Source organism: Phyllobates terribilis, unplaced genomic scaffold, assembly GCF_046119375.1.
Source record: "Phyllobates terribilis strain yellow unplaced genomic scaffold, ASM4611937v1 Scaffold_8__6_contigs__length_399053987, whole genome shotgun sequence".
NCBI classification, from domain to species: Eukaryota; Metazoa; Chordata; class Amphibia; order Anura; family Dendrobatidae; genus Phyllobates; species Phyllobates terribilis.
The window spans coordinates 350467048-350479492 of record NW_027362768.1 but is presented as its reverse complement, the minus strand read 5'-3'; the positions used below and the strand labels follow the sequence as shown (position 1 = coordinate 350479492).

Here is a 12445-nt window from a genome sequence, read left to right as displayed (position 1 = left end):
TAGGACTATCAGCTGTGTATCCACCTGACTTCTGCACAACACAACTGATGGTCCCAACCCCATTTATAAGGCAAGAAATCCCACTTATTAAACCTGACAGGGCACACCTGTGAAGTGAAAACCATTTCCGGTGACTACCTCTTGAAGCTCATCAAGAGAATGCCAAGAGTGTGCAAAGCAGTCATCAAAGCAAAAGGTGGCTACTTTGAGGAACCTAGAATATAAGACATATTTTCAGTTGTTTCACACTTTTTTGTTAAGTATATAATTCCACTTGTGTTAATTCATAGTTTTGATGCCTTCAGTGTGAATGTACAATTTTCATAGTCATGAGCATACAGAAAAATCTTTAACTGAGAAGGTGTGTCCAAACTTTTGGTCTGTACTGTAGGTAATTTGGGAAAATCTGAGAAAATATTATTTGCATAATTATTTGGAACACAGTGTAGTTCAGAGATGTACGGAGGAGAAAGGTTGTGGATGGCTTTGTAGGTCAGTGTTAGTAGTTTGAACTGGTTATGCTGGGCAATTGGGAGCCAGTGAAGGGATCTTATAGATTGCAATCTTATAGATTGCTGGAGCCAGTCCACAGTAAAAAAAAAAAAGCAGCCATAGAGTGTCTGGGAACCTTCACACAGACTTTTATTAGCCAGGGCTGCTTCTCAGAAGGGTTGGACATGCCCACCAGAGAACCAGAGACTCCTCCGGTGGGCCCTGGCTTCTCCTTCTGAATAGTTCATAGTGCAAACCTTACAGCTGCTATGGGGCTCTTGAGCGAGAGAGAAAGGTGGACCCTCAGAGAATCAAATCCTCTGGTGGGCCCAATGTTCTTCAGTCTCACACTGCTTCACGGTGAGAGTTGTATTTCACCACAGCCATATTCTTTAGCTCTGTGAAAGGACTGGTATAGAGGGAAACCGTATCTACTCCAGCTGTCATTTCTCCCAGGAAGTCCTCTAATGCAGCTTGTTGCATAAGCAATGGCAGCCCGTCCAACATCAGCTACCACTTCTGGGTGGTGCTTCAACATACAAAGATCTTTCTTTGTGGCTTGAATTTCATGACTACAGAGTTGGGCAATGGCCTGATCTGCAATGCGTTTTGAGAAATAACGTGCATAAGCACGTCCAATCCACAGTAAAAAAAAGCAGCCATAGAGTGTCCGGAAACCTTCACACATACTTTTCTTAGCCAGGGCTGCTTCTAGGAGAGAGTTGTATTTCACCACATCCATATTCTTTAGGTCAGATGAAAGGACTGGAATACAGGGAAACCTTATCCACTCCGGTTGTCATTTCTCCACCACCAGGTTCCGGACATTGTCACACACGACCATGTCTGGCTGCATGTTCAGCGGTGAAAGCCACAGATCTGCCTGCTGTGTTACAGCTTTCAACAACTCTGCAGCGGTGTGTGGTTTGTCACCTAAGCATAAGCATATTATTTTTGGCACAGCCTGTTGCCGCTTGGCCAAGGAAGTGCTGCAGTGCTTCCAGCTTGTGACTGATCATTTTGGAAATGGAGGCCGAACAGGAGGAGGATGAGAAGGAGGAGGTGCAGGAGCTGAACAATGTGATTACATTGAGGTTGTATTGTCGAGTGTTTTTTATTAGTGATGAGTGAGCATGCTTGCTACTGCTCGGTGCTCGCCCGAGCATCTCACCGCTCGAGATGCTCGGCGCTCGCCAAGTATTCCCGGGGTTGCTCGGGTCCCCTCCCTGCATGTTTGGCGCTCTTTAGAGCGCCAATCAACATGCAGGGATTGCCTGCCACTCATTGTAATGCCGCAGCCATGGTGGTTGTGGCATTACAGTGGTTGGATGGCCGCACAGCGTCATCAGGTCTATATCAGACCTGGCGCCGCTGTGCTCGTCACAGTCACTCCGGAGTCAGGCAGAGTAGGGAGAGGTGCTGCTGCTTCAGGGAGAGATTTGCTTGTGTATTAGGTAGTGTAGGGAGAAAAACCGTACATTACACTTATCCATCTTAACAAACAGTCATTTTGAGCACTGACTAATCCATATGCAGAGATATCAGGCAGGCAGTGTACATAGGCTGGCAGGCAGTGTATATAGCAGACTGCAGTGCATATAGCACAAGAGGCTCCATTCCAATTCTGCCTTCTGCTGCTGTTAGATATTTCTATACAAAGGCCCAGGTCTCAGGGGCCAGGAATACTTTTTTTTTTAAATCCTCATTATTTGCTTAAAAAGCAATCCAGAGAACACCATTTTTTTCTGCGCCATTTGCTTGTTGGCACTGCAGAATACAGTCAGGTCCTTTCCATATTACAGCGCTAGAAATCCAGCTAGTTAAAACCGTGTTTTCTCCGTCACATGGATCACATATACGTATTCAGAAAATACTGCCATTTTTGGCCTCCATTCCAATTTTTTTTCACTGTGTCAGCAAAGTTTTTGACACCAGTTTGCTGTTCAAACTAGTTACCTACAGGCCAGGTATTTAAAACTTTGTTTTCTCCGTCACACGGATCACATATACGTTGTCAGAAAACACTGCCATTTCTGGACTCCATTAAAAATTTCCTTCAGTGTGTCAGTGAAGCAATTCACACCAGTTTGCTGTTCAAACTAGTTACCTACAGGCCAGGTATTTAAAACTCTGTTTTCTCCGTCACACGGATCACATATACAGTACAGACCAAAAGTTTGGACACACTTTCTCATTTAAAGATTTTTATGTATTTTCATGACTTTGAAAATTGTCTTTTGTGTCTACTCACAGATAACTTGAGACTGTCTTTGATCATCCTGGAGCTGATCATTGGCTGTACCTTTGCCATTATGGCTATTCTTCGATCCATTTTAAACCATTGGAGATCATTTTAGCTGAACAGCCTATCATTGTCTGCACTTCTTTAGAAGTTTTACCCTCTCCAATCAACTTTTTAATCAAAGTACTCTGTTCTTCTGAACAATGTCTAGAACAACCCATATTTCTCAGGCTTTCAAGGAGAAATGCATGTACAACAAGTGCTGGCTTCATCCTTAAATAAGGGCCAACTGATTCACACCTTTTCTTCACAGAATGATTGACCTCACTAATTGAACTCCACACTGCTATTATTTTGAACACACCCCCTTTCAATTATTCAAATACACAGACTCAAAAACATGCAGATCATGAATGCTGAGTCTGTTGGTTTTCTTAGAATCTATTGCACCAACTGGTAAATTGTTTGATATGTGGTAATATAATTTATATCAAAAACAGTGATTAATCTGGTTAGTCATATTAAACTGCTATTATTTTGAACAGTATGTATAATGAATGGGGGGATGGATGCAGTGCAGGGACTAAGACTATGTGCACACATTCAGGATTTCCAGCAGAAAATTCTACTGCAAATCCTAATGTGTTGGCAGGAAAAACGTTGCATAAAATACGCTTTTTTGCTGTGCTTTTAAAAGGCGATTTTGTTGCAGATTTTTCTCCACTCATTGGAATGGGTGAAATATGCTGCAAGAATTGACATTATGCAGATTTGAATCTGCTGCAAATCTGTAAGGAAAAAATAGGCAGCGTGTGCATGACTTCAGGATTCTCATTCAATTTGCTGGTACAGTAAAATGATGCGTATTTGATGCAACATGTGCACATAGCCTTGAAATTAGTTGGGGGAATGTTAGACACTGACTAATATTTATTTATTGGGCTTCGAAAATTATAGTTAATGTGGGGTGGGGGGCACAGAGCTAGATTACTTATCAGTTTATATTTTTAAGGAGCAATGTGATGGAGACGTTTGTGTGTGTGTGTGTGTATATATATACATATGATATATGTGACCTTATTATTTTCAGGGCTGCGGTGATCAGTGTGACAAGACGCGTCGTGGGTGGAAGATGTCGACATGAAGGTCTGACCAGATTGAGAAGAAACAACAGAAAATGGCTCTAATCAGACGAGATGTAAGTATTTATTCTGATGTGTATGACTTGGAGTAATACTGTTCTTTGTAAAATTCCTTAGGCCACTTCTCACATTTGTGTGAAATGTCTGTGAGCTGCCAGATTTTTTTATTGGTTGGCACATGGACTCAGGGTTTCATAGATCCATTCACTTATCAGTAAAAATCATGGATCCGAGAATGAGGTCTGCGAGACTCGGGGCATGTCCTGTTTCTGATCTGATTTTGAAGATCAGAATAGGACTTACTCAGTGGGTCTGTGTGCTGTTCGAGAGAAAAAGAAAATTGAGCAGCACACTGATACAGAAATGTAGCCTTACTATATACAGCACCGTCCCTTATTGTATAGTGTACTCCCTTATTATGTATAGCACAGTCATTAAAGGAGTATTCCCATCTCTAAGTTCCTATCCTAATATGTAGTAAGTGTAGTAATATTAGCAAATGGCCACACACATAGTGACTGTTAGTCAGCTGTTAGTGGTCGTAACTAGTGATGAGCGAGCTCGCTCAGTTAACCCTTTCACCGAGCACGCTCGGATACTGACCGAGAATTTTCGGAGTGCTCAACAACTATGTTCGAGTCGCTACGGCTGCATGTGTCGCGGCTGTTACACAGCTGCAACACATGCAGGGATTGCCTGTTTGTTAGGCAATCCCTGCATCTTATTATGTATAGCACCGTCCCTTACATAGCATATTCTTGTTAGTTTTGATAATCACTGCGCCCTCTCTTTATCACATGGTTCTCACTTGTTAGATATATAATGACTGCTGATGAAGCAGCATCTGACCAGGAGACCAGTCCATCATCCGCCTCCATTAGAAAAAAAGCTTTCCCATGCTCCATCAGCCGTCATTTTAATTTATTTCTAACAAGAGTGAACGCAATGAAATAAGGACAGGGCACCAAAATATTGAGAATTTGACATGTAAAGGACAAGAGAGGACACTATATAAAATTATATTACATGTATATAGCTTTGTCACCACAAAAGGATGGGGGCCCAGACACATTTCTTAAACAGGGGCCCCAACCTTTTAGTGTCCGCCCTTGGACGGTGGTATATACAGTTAGGTCCATATATATTTGGACAGAGACAACATTTTTCTAATTTTGGTTCTAGACATTACCACAATGAATTTTAAACAAAACAATTCAGATGCAGTTGAAGTTCAGACTTTCAGCTTTCATTTGAGGGTATCCACATTAAAATTGGATGAAGGGTTTAGGAGTTTCAGCTCTTTAACATGTACCACCCTGTTTTTAAAGGGACCAAAAGTAATTGGACAATTGACTCCAAGGCTATTTCATGGACAGGTGTGAGCAATCCCTTTATGTCATTCTCAATTAAGCAGATAAAAGGCTTGGAGTTGATTTGAGCTGTGGTGCTTGCATTTGGAAGGTTTTTCTGTGAAGTAAACATGCGGTCAAAGGAGCTCTCCATGCAGGTGAAACAAGCCATGCTTAAGCTGCAAAAACAGAAAAAACCCATCCGAGAAATTGCTACAATATTAGGAGTGGCAAAATCTACAGTTTGGTACATCCTGAGAAAGAAAGAAAGCACTGGTGAACTCATCAATGCAAAAAGACCTGGGCGCCCACGGAAGACAACAGTGGTGGATGATAACAGAATAATCTCCATGGTGAAGAGAAACCCCTTCACAACAGCCAACCAAGTGAACAACACTCTCCAGGAGGTAGGCGTATCAATATCCAAATCTACCATAAAGAGAAGACTGCATGAAAGTAAATACAGAGGGTTCACTGCACGGTGCAAGCCACTCATAAGAATCAAGAATAAAAAGGCTAGACTGGACTTTGCTAAAAAACATCTAAAACAGCCAGCACAGTTCTGGAAGAACATTCTTTGGACAGATGAAACCAAGATCAACCTCTACCAGAATGATGGAAAGAGAAAAGTATGGCGAAGGCGTGGTACAGCTCATGATCCAAAGCATACCACATCATCTATAAAACACGGCGGAGACAGTGTGATGGCTTGGGCATACATGGCTGCCAGTGGCACTGGGTCACTAGTGTTTATTGATGATGTGACACAGGACAGAAGCAGCCGAATGAATTCTGATGTATTCAGAGCCATACTGTGTGCTCAGATCCACCCAAATGCAGCCAAACTGATTGGTCGTCGTTTCATACTACAGATGGACAATGACCCAAAACATAAAGCCAAAGCAACCCAGGAGTTTATTAAAGCAAAGAAGTGGAATATTCTTGAATGGCCAAGTCAGTCACCTGATCTCAACCCAATTGCATTTCACTTGTTAAAGACTAAACTTCAGACAGAAAGGCCCACAAACAAACAGCAACTGAAAACCACCGCAGTGAAGGCCAGGCAGAGCATCAAAAAGGAGGAAACACAGCGTCTGGTGATGTCCATGAGTTCAAGACTTCAGGCAGTCATTGCCAACAAAGGGTTTTCAACCAAGTGCTAGAAATGAACATTTTATTTGCAATTATTTAATCAGTCCAATTACTTTTGGTCCCTTTAAAAACAGGGTGGCACATGTTAAGGAGCTGAAACTCCTAAACCCTTCATCCAATTTTAATGTGGATACCCTCAAATGAAAGCTGAAAGTCTGAACTTCAACTGCATCTGAATTGTTTTGTTTAAAATTCATTGTGGTAATATCTAGAACCAAAATTAGAAAAATGTTGTCTCTGTCCAAATATATATGGACCTAACTGTATATGAATGTATGTGTATATGCAAAACATAATACAACAACAGAGGACCTGTGTCTCCAGTCACGCACTGATTGGCTGCCGGCATGTATTGCAGCGCAGGGACTCGGCGGGTCCCCTGCACCGTAATACATTTCAGCTGAATGTGTGTACGATGATGCACATCAAGCTGAAATAGTCGCTGGTATCGGCGGGCCCCCTCCAGCTGCATCAGACATATGTCCGCCCCTGGTGCAGTGAGTAGCTGGGGTCCCTGACATCACAGCTGAGCCTAGAGCACATGCAAGGCCGTCCCTGGGACGCCATACTATGTATATTACTTATACTTCAGCAGTTGGGTGAGCAGTTTTTAATTATAACACAAGTGTTGGCACATTATCATTCTGATGCAATTAAGGCTTTTTATCACTATATGCAAATACATGTGAAGTGGTACAGAATAAAAATGAAGTATTGTTATATGAGGAGATGAGTATTATTGCAGTATGATTTCCTGATGTACAGTGATTAATCACGGATTATGGAGTAGATCTTATATATACCTTGTTTATGCACTGTGAATGTTCATGGCTTGAGAAAGGCTCACAGTATAAAGAGCTGAAATGTCGCACCTACACGGGTGAATAAAGATCAGTGTTTTTACTATCTCGCAGATGGAGTGCTGCCATTTTCTTGCTGTATTTCACTATAAATAAATATCTATATGAATCTCTAGTTATATGGTTACATTTTTATATGTAAAACAAAAACTGCATAGATTTGTCCTCATATATATTAGTGTAGAATATACGGACTCGAGAAAATCGGCAGGATCTATTGTAAAACTTCTTCGGCTGGTATTCAGACTAAAGCTTGTCACCGCAGGAGTCGCAATGTGACCCTACTCACCTGCATCACACTACCATGCAGCAGCGGCATAGAACGAAGTTTGGCAGCTTGACCTATGTTGTGACCAAACTTCGTGTCACCCAAGCATAGGCTAGACCATGTGTGTGGGCTAACGTCACTGCCATGAAACGCCAATCCCTGGCACATCAACGTCAGCTGCTGCCCTCTGATTGGCCGGCAGCGTGTATTGTAGTCCAGGGACTCCGATTCTCTGCACCGCAACACACTTCAGTCCTGAGGTGCACATCCGACTGAAGTAGTCATATGGGTCCAGTTGCACTTTATGAGACCGCAATCATTACGCCCCTGGGTAATGTAGGGGACATGGGATGATACTGACATCATTGTGGATGGGGTGTGAGATGAAGTGATCGGTGCTGCACTGCCACAGATAAAAGCACAGGATCACTGCTCAGTCAGTTCCAATGCTGGAATGAATGAGGTCAGTGCTGAGGCGGATTACTAACAGCCAATGAGTGAGTATTGGGCGGGTAGAAGCAAGTGCTGGACAATTGAGCCAGGCAGTGCTAGCTCTGGTTCTGAGTCTACAAAAAAAAGTACAGGGAGCACAACCTAGTCTGGAGAGCAGCATGTAAACAGGGTGCAGCAAATAAAAAGAAATTCAGGAGTAATGAAAGGTAGAAATCAAAAACAAAGTTTATTGGGCTGTCATCCAAAATTGCCAGTAAAAAAATAAAAAAGTGGTATCTATCAAGGCAGGTGGTGGTATCTATCAAGGCAGGAGGTGGTATCGGTGGTATCAAGGCAGGCGGTGGTATCGGTGGTATTAAGGCATGTGGTGGTATCGGTGGTATCAAGGCAGGTGGTGGTATCGGTGGTATCAAGGCAGGTGGTGGTATCGGTGGTATCAAGGCAGGTGGTGGCATCGGTGGTATCAAGGCAGGTGGTGGTATCGGTGGTATCAAGGCAGGTGGTGGTATCGGTGGTATCAAGGCATGTGGTGGTATCGGTGGTATCAAGGCAGGTGGTGGTATCGGTGTTATCAAGGCAGGTGGTGGCATCGGTGGTATCAAGGCAGGTGGTGGTATCAAAGAAGGTGGTGGTATCAAGGCAGGTGGTGGTATCGGTGGTATCAAGCCAGGTGGTGGTATCAAGGCAGGTGGTGGTATCGGTGGTATCAAGGCAGGTGGTGGTATCGTTGGTATCAAGGCAGGTGGTGGTATCGGTGGTATCAAGGCTGGTGGTGGTATCAAGCCAGGTGGTGTATCAAGGCAGGTGGTGGTATCGGTGGTATCCTATATAGATTGGAGATATAACAAATAATATTGTTAAAGCGCATTAAAGTCACAAAAGTAGTCAGTGAACATCTTGTATAACTGTGTACATTTGGTGTGCTCTCTAAGTAACTCAACACACAGCCATTAATGTCTAAACCACTTACAACAAAAGGGAGTACACCCCTAAGTGAAAATGGCCAAATTGTGCTCAATTAGGTACTTTCCTTCACCGATTTCATGTGGCTCATTAACGTTACAAAGTCATAGATGTGAATTTGGAGCAGGAGCATTAAATTTGGTGTTATCGCTCTCACACTGCTCACTAGAAATTCAACATGGCACCTCATGGCAAAAAAACCTCTCTGAGGATCTGAAAAAAAGAATTGTTGCTCTATGTAAAGATGGCCTAGGCCAGGGGTCCTCAAACTACGGCCCGCGGGCCACATGCGGCCCGTGGAGGATTTTTATCCGGCCCGCCGGGCTGTGGGCAGAGGGGAGCTGTGCCAGCGCCCACCCTTCTTCCCCGCTTTCTCAGAGCCCCGGTAGCCCGATACTTACCTCTCCCCGTGCCTTCGCAGATCCACTGTCTTCCTGGTCTGCGCTCCCTGTGACGTCTCAGGTCAGAGGGTGCGGTGACGTCTTTACACCGCGCCCTCCCCTGAGCCATCACAGGCAGCGCAGAGAGGGACGACGACGCCGCGACGCTGGAGTCCGGACCTGAGCAGCGGCAGCAGGCAAGGAGGGAGGTGAGTATTGGATTTTTATATATTTTTTTAATGTATGGAGGCATGGGACATAATATTAGGGGTGACATCCTGCATGTGGCATTATATGGGGGGGTGACTTCCTGAATGGGGCATTATATGGGGGAGTGATATCCTGCATGGGTCATTATATGGGGGGGGTGACATCCTGAATGGGGCATTATATGGGGGGGTGACATCCTGAATGGGGCATTATAAAGACAGGGGAGTGATATCCTGCATGGGTCATTATATGGGGGGGGGGGGTGACATCCTGAATGGGGCATTATATGGGGGGGGTGACATCCTGAATGGGGCATTATAAAGACAGGGGAGTGATATCTTGTATGGGGCATTATATGGTGGGAGAAAGGGAAATCCTGCATGGGGCATAATAAGGAGGGAACAGCCTGCATAGGGCATTATAAGGGGGAAACAGCCTGCCTATTGGGGATATTTACTTGCCTATTCGGGATATTTACCTGCCTATTAGGGACCTATGCTGCCTATTTGGGACATTTACCTGCCTATTGGGGACCTATGCTGCCTATTGGGAACATTTACCTGCCTATTGGGGACATTTACTTGCCTATTAGGAACCTATGCTGCCTATTGGGGATATTTACCTGCCTATTGGGGAACTATGCTGCCTATTGGGGATATTTACCTGCCTATTTGGGACATTTACTTGCCTATTAGGAACCTATGCTGCCTATTGGGTACATTTACCTGCCTATTGGGGACATTTACTTGCCTATTAGGAACCTATGCTGCCTATTGGGTACATTTACCTGCCTATTGGGGAACTATGCTGCCTATTTGGGACATTTACCTGCCTATTGGGGACCTATGCTGCCTATTGGGAACATTTACCTGCCTATTGTGGACATTTACTTGCCTATTAGGAACCTATGCTGCCTATTGGGTCATTTACCTGCCTATTGGGGACATTTACCTGCCTATTGGGAACATTTACCTGCCTATTGGGGACGTATGCTGCCTATTGGGGACATTTACCTGCCTATTGGGGATATTTAACTGCCTATTGAGGACCTATGCTGCCTATTGGGGATATTTAACTGCCTATTGAGGACCTATGCTTCCTATTGGGTACAGTTACCTACCTATTGAAATACCGGTTGATTTAACTTTACTTGTTCTTCATTTTAAATATTGTATTTGTTCCTGTATTGTTTTTTTTTACTACAAAATAAGATATGTGCAGTGTGCATAGTAATTTGTTCATAGTTTTTTTTAAAAACTATATTCCGGCCCTCCAATGGTCTGAGGGACCGTGAACTGGCCCCCTGTTTAAAAAGTTTGATGACCCCTGGCCTAGGCTATAAGAATATTGCCAACTGTTAGAACCCTCCTGTTAGTTTTTTTCCTATTTTGTGGTCACGTGACCTGCTGCCTATTTAAGCTCCGCCCTTCTGGCTTTGCTGGACTTCAGTGTTACTTTGACTCTTAATCTAGCCAGTTGCTTTGTACCTCTCTCTATAGTTTGCTTGGTCCTTGGACCTCTAAGTATTTCTGTGTGTTTGTCTTTTTGCTCCACTACAACGTCTATCATCCGGAGTCTAATGGACAGACAGAAAGAAAGAACCAGGATGTTGAGCAGTTTTTGTGTTGTTTTGTGGCAGACAATCAAGAGGTGTGGTCTGAGTTTCTGCCACTTGCTGAATTTGCTCTTAACAACCATACATCCTCCTCTGCTGGGTGTTCTCCGTTTTTTGTTGTACTGGGAGACATCCGTCGTTTGGTTCGTTCTCCAAATTGGTGTCTGCTGTGCCGGAGGAGGAGAATTTTTCCGGTGATTTGGAGAGAGTTTGGACTGATGTACGTTGTAACCTTCAAGAGGCTAACAAAAAGTTTAAGAAGTATTTTAACAGGAAACGTCAAGAGGTTTTGTTTACGGTTGGTGACATGGTTTGGTTGTCCTCAAAGAATCTGCGGTTGAGGATTCCTTCTAAAAAATTGGGTCCGAAGTTTGTGGGACCATTTAAGGTGCTTCAGGTGGTTAACCAGTCTGCTGTTAGGTTGGAGGTTCCCTCCTCCTGGAAGATTAATCCGGTGTTTCATGTTTCCTTGTTGAAAAAAGCTGATGTATCGGATAGGGATGCCACTGACACAGTTCCTCCGGTGGTGGAAGACGGTGAATATGAATTTCTCGTATCCTGAATTCCAGAGGGCATAGAGGGAGATTGCAGTATCTCGTCGCTTGGAAAGATTTTGTTCCTTAGGATAACTCCTGGGTAAGGGCAGATGATGTCTCTGTTCCTAGACTTATCAGAGCGCTTCACAGGAGGTTTCCTGATAGGCCTGGGCCTGGAGGATCCGGAGGATCCTCATAGAAGAGGGGGTACTGTTAGAACCCTCCTGTTAGTTTTTTTTCTATTTTGTGGTCACGTGACCTGCTGCCTATTTATTCAAGCTCCGCCCTTCTGGCTTTGCTGGACTTCAGTGTTACTTTGACTCTTAATCTAGCCAGGTGCTTTGTACCTATCTCTATAGTTTGCTTGGTCCTTGGACCTCTAAGTATTTCTGTCTGTTTGTCTTTTTGCTCCGCTACAACTTCTGCTAGGAGGTGTCCAATTTTGTCCCAGTCCTTAGTACTTTTAGGGACCCCTCCCTTATATCTATAGGTCTGCGTTCAGACTAGCTGAGGACGAAGGCGGGTCTGTTCACAAGGAACAGGTTGCCCGCTGCATCATAGGGAATCAGCTTAGTCCTATTGTAGGGACAGTTTTCCTATCTTTGCTTAGCTCTTGTAGCAGATCATAACAGTAAGTCCAGCCCAAAATAAAATAAAAAATCCTAAGGAAAGAGATCCGGAGATCAGCATGGTGTCTGTTCAGAAATTGGCTCAACGCCTGCTGGGATTGTCTCTTGAGGTGGCCGAGCTCCAGCAACACGTGAGTAGCTGTCCTGGAGTGCA

The 12445-nt window shown here is 43.9% G+C and overlaps 1 long non-coding RNA gene across 4 annotated transcripts in view; it reads left to right on the top strand.

Annotated features, from left to right (window-relative positions):
- LOC141156559 (uncharacterized) overlaps positions 1 to 12445 on the top strand; it is an 810169-nt gene that overhangs the window by 68993 nt on the left and 728731 nt on the right. The window contains exon 3 of one of the 4 annotated variants that reach the window (XR_012247667.1): positions 3825 to 3932. The exons of the other annotated variants lie outside the window; for them this stretch is intronic. This is a non-coding gene — a long non-coding RNA (uncharacterized lncRNA). The remainder of the gene's footprint in view (positions 1 to 3824; positions 3933 to 12445) is intronic. 4 annotated transcript variants of the gene reach the window in all.